Raw genomic sequence first — 6,571 nt, 5'->3', positions numbered from 1 at the left:
GGGGCCCGATGACTGACAGATCTGTATACTGAGCGGGGCTCGATGCCGGGCAGGGCCCATTATATGTTTGATATGTATGGTACGTGGTATTCTGGGGAACTTACTAAGCTCTGTGCTTACAGTTTTCAGTTTATGTTTCAGGTACTTCTGGTTCCAAAGGGAAGAGCTCGGGATGACTGCAGTGCACACACCACCTCATTCCGCATTTTTTATGAATACTCTTATGTTTTATCATGTAGTTGATACACTTTGCTCCACCATGGTTTTATGATGATGTATTGGATAATAGTTTTATTAATTTAAAAACAAAAATTTTTGGTCTTAATTTTGGGACGTTACAGGCTAGAGCTTGCTCTGCGATACAATTGCCACAGGTCAAACCCTAGTCTTACATGCAATTGCCAGGGGCCTAGCTCTGGTCTTTCATACAGATGTCAGGATCCAAACCATGGTCTTCAATGTAAGTATCACAAAGACAATTAACATCCTACATAGTATAGTGAGAAAACTCACCTAACACTCACAGTCAAACAAACACAACTCGAAAAGTCCAGAAACAGGTACTACAACCCACTTATTGAAACACCTAAGGTCAAACGTTAGACCACACTATGAAACTAGCAATTTAACCAAAGGTCAACCAAGTCCAAAAAGTCAATGATAAGTTGATCTCCACGTTGTGGCCTACTTATGGTCACGCTGTGGCCAATGAACTCAGTCTTGGCCAGAAACTCAGTCACGGCCCAACTCAGTCGCGTATAAATCATCCGCCACACCGTGGTAAACATTCCTCCACGACGTGGGAGAGTCCATCCAAAACAGTTGTGAATCCTTTCATTCCCCACGTCGTGATAGTCAACCCGTCACGTCGTGGGTTCTGTGCATGGACAACTTAATGGATTTTATCCTTAACTCGTTAAGCCCTTAACCCATACTCTCCAGAGTGCATCTAGGGACCCTAATGGTCCATAAAAATCCAATCTTTATAGACATGCATGACCCATGCATGTCTTCCACTTTTCTAGCTCAAAATGGTAAGGAAGATGATCCATCTTCATGCAAAACTCCCAACACTCCCTCAAAATCTAGATCCACAAGGTATATTGCTCTAGCGACAATGTAGAGCCGTAAAGTTGCAAAGTTTATCTCTTCTAATAATTCCAACTTCACTTATGAAGCAAAACATGATATAAAACCTAGATCTAAGAAGAAAGCATCAAAAAGATGAAAGCTTTAGGACTTACAAGAAGTCTAGAAGATGCACGCTAGGGATGAAGATGGATTGCTTGCTGGATCTATGCACCAACTTCTTTCTTCTTCCTTCAAGATCACCAATACTTGCAAAATAAGCTCCAAAAGCTTCAAGGAGGCCAGGGTTTGGTCAAAGGTGCATTTAGTAGGTGTTGGAGGCTGAGGGTGGACGAAACCTTAACCATCACTTCCTTTAAATAGGGCCTAAGCCTGAAAGTTAGGGTTTTGCTCATCAGTTACCCCGCACGTTGTGACAAGCATCTTGTCATGTCGTGGACCTTAAATGGGCACACATTTCATGCAAGGTTTCCACGTCTTGGTACCCTCTTCACCACGTCGTGGCCAACCATAAAAGTAATTTTTAATAAGTGAAATTACATACCAGGAATCAAATGTAACTATTTAGACAGAAACTACGTTCGAACGCCACATCATTATAAAACCAATTATCGACAAAGTAATTACGTACCAATAATTCATGTGCGGTTTGAAGATTTTGATTGACAACCGCTCTTGTACGTGTAACATCCGTACGTTCTTCATTGTGTATGTGTTGCACAACATTGAAGGACGTCGAGATAAATTCTCCGTCGTCATCTGAATCAAAATTTGTAAAAAAATCCATATGATTTTTTTAGAGTGTATAAGAGATGAATGGTTTGAATGTAGGTAAGGTTTATTCAAATGTTGTGTTTATATAGATAATGATTATTTATTTAAAAAAAAATTAAAATTTTCAGCCGTTAAACATCTAGTTAGCGAGTCAAAGAGGAAGATTGTATTGATTGGTCGTTGTCGGTTGTGGAAGGTACAACAAATGACCACAACCATGACCCACAACGAGACACCGGGACAGTGTTTGTGGCCACATAACCACGAATGCTTTCGTTGAATGTATTACAGATGGTCTTAGTAGCCGTGCCATTATTGACAACTAGGGGGCTTTTGTCAATTAGTTGCCTTGCCAAGACAACCGTGAAATCACCTCCTAGATCCAATTCGCATCAGCCCTTATCCTTTGATTGAGATCACCGAATTTTGCATTAAGCTAATAAGTTTCATCATTTGATCGGATTCCTTACCCCCTCCCCCGCCCGAGGGTACCTTCAAACGTATAAGGACCACATATCAACCAAGTTTTATATACATACTTAAAAAAAAAATTAAATCTCTAAGATAAAGAGATTTCGGTCCACTCAAATGAGGGAATACGGTTTTCATCGAAGGGTCAAGTAAACTTCTGAATTGACAGTATTTGGCATTGCATTGGGTATAATATAATAATATTCACAATGTTTTGGGAGGGAAAGAGAAGCAAATTTCAGTAATAAAATATAGTGTTTTGAGTACACTTTGTCATGTTCAATAAAGCAAGTCACATATAATAACACAAAATCATTCAGCAAGATCACAAGAAAAAAAGATAATAAAAAAATCATCAACACTTGATGATTACTTGGCCCAAACTTCCACATTCAAACAATTGTACAACTCCCTCAGCATGATGTACAAGTCACTTTACCATAAACAATGAACTAAACTAACGATGAAAATTACTAGGATTCAACTTTCTTGATGGTAACCTTACATTATCAAGAACTAATCATATGGGTACTAAAGAGTCTTGAAATTTATGTTGATCTTTCTTTGACCAAAGCCAAATCTTGGATACAGAAAAGCTTTCACCTTTGCTTCTACTACTAATTTTCTTTCCATCACTACCCCCGTCAACTGAGCTATTCCCCTTATCTTTCTCAATACCCAAATATGTTTTTCCAATATTACCCCTACTAGGGCAAAATCTCACCTGTAACTCCGAGTTTCCCACCACATACTCATAAGATCCCATTGAAAAGCACCTTCTTGCATCAAGATTACTGTTACTAGTCTCCCCCACTTCTGTATCGTCTCTTTTCTCACCATTTGTGGCTCTAAACTTGCCAAGTCTAACCGGATACACCCACTTTTCATTCCCCCCTCCAGATTGCTTAAAATTACAAGATACCCCTAACACATGATCATCTTCTTCCCTTGAATCATCATGGAAGTCGAAGACTGGATTTTCAACCGAAAATCCAGGGGTAAAAAGTGAACCTCTGCATAAAGGACAACTCGAATTTGAAAGCAACCAAGTGTCGATACAATGAATGTGAAAAGCATGGCTGCATAAAGGTAGCAACCTTAGCTTATCTTGTTCTGAGAATTCACAAAGACAAACCGCACAATCGAAGGGCTCTTTTGATCCCATTAGTTCTTTGTAAAGAAACAATGGGAGAGCGTCAATGAAAGCTTGATCTAAACCGGAATCATGTAAATGGAAGAGCTGTTGTAGTTGCCTCTCGTAGGCGACATCATCGTTATCGTTACTTTCTTGAAATCTTGAAGATTGATGATGAGAGTTTGAAGATGAAGAAGACGATGATGATCTTTTCTTCTTCATGAGGTATCTTGCAAGAAAGTGAAGTAAACAACAGATGACGAACACAACTCCCAATACAATCACACTGTTTCTAGCGAAGATTATAGATGAGTGAGGTTTATGGTTACTGGGAGGAGAAGAAAAAGGAGAAAGGTTTTGTTTGATGATGGGTTTGATCCGGCGCATGTTAGTAGATATGAAATGCTACAACAATCATCAAGTTTGGAAGAGTTTTCTTGGAGAAAACTTCTGTGTGTGTGTTTGAAGGGTGTGAAGTGTCAAGAAAGGGTTTTTAATTGGTGAGCATGTTCTTGGATCAACACCCAATTCATAAACTCAATAAACAAGCTATTCAAATAGTGTTTAGCTGATATTACAAGAAACCCACTTTAATAAATATAAAGAAAATGCAATTAAACCCAGATCTTAAAGATTTAGCTTACCCATATCATACTTCACATGTAGCCCCAATTTGACATTCTTGACGAGTGGATTAAATGCTTCTTTGTTATATTGGCTTGAAGAAATCTTGAAAAAGATTTTTTTTTTTTTTTTTGGTTTAAGGGGGTTGAGTGAGAGATTTGAAGGGATATTTTAGCTTTCCTCTTTTATATTGGTGAGTCATGAGTGTGCGTGCGTGAGAGTTTGATTACTACCTGGAAACTTCCAAAAAGAAATCTTGTTTAGGCCCATGGCCATAGGTGGCAACAGGGAGGAAGTAGGATCCCAAGGGTAATTATGTAATTTGACATAGATTGTGATCAGGAAGGAAGATATAAGGTCTACAAAAAGTGTACTTTCATGGGTCTTAACTCTTAACCTCTTAGCCTTAGGCCACCGATCACTAGTTGGGCTTCTAAGAAGATTGATGGATTTGTTAAGACCTATAAGATGCTTTACTACTTAGTAGTCTACAAAGGGTTGGGCCCATCTAATTAGCCCAAACCACCAAATGTTCAATTGTGTCATCCGCTCCTTAGTGCGACGTCACTTACATATGACAATATATGAATATAGTCGTTTACCAAAAATGTAAGTCGACAGTTGAGATGAAAAAAATGAGTTGGAATGATAATCGAGAGATTAACAAGTTTATTGCATGAAATGTCATGACTTATTCAAATGCATAGAGATCAGTGACGGAGCTTGAAGTTATGATTTGGGGGCGCCGAAAATAGAATACGTACAAAAATTGAAGAACAGGGGAAGGGGGGGCAAAGTCAAAATTTATAGTTTTGGGCATAATATGTAACATTTTCAATATATATGGACTATATATAAAAATAATTAGGGGGGGTGCCCCCCTGGCCCTATATATATGCTCCGTCCATAATAGAGATTAAATGAGTTGCATCAATCAATAGTTATGAACAATAATCCACATCTGTCCAACGAGAATCCATATAATGTGGTTAAGAAGTATAAATTGTAATGACCTATTGTGTTTGTAATCATTATAAATGTTACCTATTACAATCATTTTGTATGCTTGAAGTTGTCCATTTTATCATTATGGTTAGCGTATATATTGTATGTATTATATAGCCCATTCTGTTAGATAGGCTTGGCTTGTATTCAGCCCGTGTTCTCATACCAAGCCCATATATATATATATATATATATATATATATATATATATATATATATATATATATATATATATATATATTGGAATGCATGGCCTAAGGCCAATTCATGGGAATTATATGCGTCAACATGGTATCAGAGGATACATGCTAAACCTAGCCTCCGATCCTTACCTGTCGACTGCCCCAACTCAATTTTTTTTTCTCTCGCAACATCTTCTCCCATGTTCATCTTCATCATGCCAGACACAGGTTCTTCCACTCCCTCTTTTGGTCTATCGGATAAGATCTATGGTATAACAAACATCAAATCTTATGTCCCTATTTTGCTTGATCTTGATCGGTTAAACTACGATTCCTGGAAAGAGCTGTTCAAAACACACTGCAATGGGTACTCTACATACGATCATCTTGATAACTCGTCTTCATCATCCTGAAAACAGCCCGTAGATCAGTCTGCATCATGGAAAGAGTTTGACAACATCGTCAAAAAATGGTTATATGGGACTCTCACTCAATCCGTCCTTCAATCCATTCTTGTACCCGATGCCACTACTGTTGAAGTTTGGAAAGCGATTGATGACCTCTTTCATGCGAATAAAGAAAGTAAAGCCATAGAATTGGGCAGTGAACTGCATTCTCTAACCATTGGAGACTCAACTATTATGGAATACTGCACTAAGATTAAGTCCATATCTGATTTGCTCGCTAATATTGGTTCCTCGGTGAACGAACAAAATCTTGTCATCTATGCCTTAAATGAGCTGTTGCCAAAGTTCTCTCGCATTGTTACAACGATCCGCCATAAAAAACCTTTTCCGACCTTCTTGGAGATGCGCTCCATGCTTACTCTTGAAGAACGATCGATGAATAAAGAGCATAATCGACTTGTACAATCCCCACATCTTGATACACCTTCTGCCCCGACAATCCTCCATACCCAATGAAAGGACCCCTTTCTAAACTTTCATATTTCTGAAAGACCCAAACTTTCATACTTGAAAATATAGTTACTTATAAAACATTATCTTACATTGATAAAGTGATTACAAAAAATTGGATACAAACCGACTATGTTTTAATATTTTACATAACTACCCAGGATATTGTAAATTTATACAAACATAAACCGAAATAAAAGGTATTATTACAACTATTCTAAACCTTCCAACATTATACAATATAACGTTATGCCATATATATACTTCAATATGGCAGAAGCAAAGAGGAACAAGGAAAAACAAAGGCATATGAGACATAACAAATTCCATACTTGATATATATAATCAATAAAGTTTTGGCCCAAATGGCACAG

The 6,571-nt window shown here is 37.8% G+C and overlaps 1 pseudogene across 1 annotated transcript; it reads right to left on the bottom strand.

Annotated features, from left to right (window-relative positions):
- Positions 1-2,675: 2,675 nt before the first annotated feature.
- LOC145166298 (RING-H2 finger protein ATL46 pseudogene) lies at positions 2,676-4,324 on the bottom strand (annotated as a pseudogene). Its single transcript, XR_013740471.1, has 2 exons — positions 4,114-4,324; positions 2,676-4,037 (listed from the first exon to the last, which is right to left on the bottom strand). The product of XR_013740471.1 is annotated as an RING-H2 finger protein ATL46 pseudogene (transcript).
- Positions 4,325-6,571: the final 2,247 nt, after the last annotated feature.

This window comes from Lactuca virosa, chromosome 3, assembly GCF_052849685.1.
Source record: "Lactuca virosa cultivar CGN04683 chromosome 3, Lactuca_virosa_CGN04683_v6, whole genome shotgun sequence".
Taxonomy (NCBI): Eukaryota; Viridiplantae; Streptophyta; class Magnoliopsida; order Asterales; family Asteraceae; genus Lactuca; species Lactuca virosa.
This window is presented reverse-complemented; position numbering and strand designations above follow the sequence as displayed.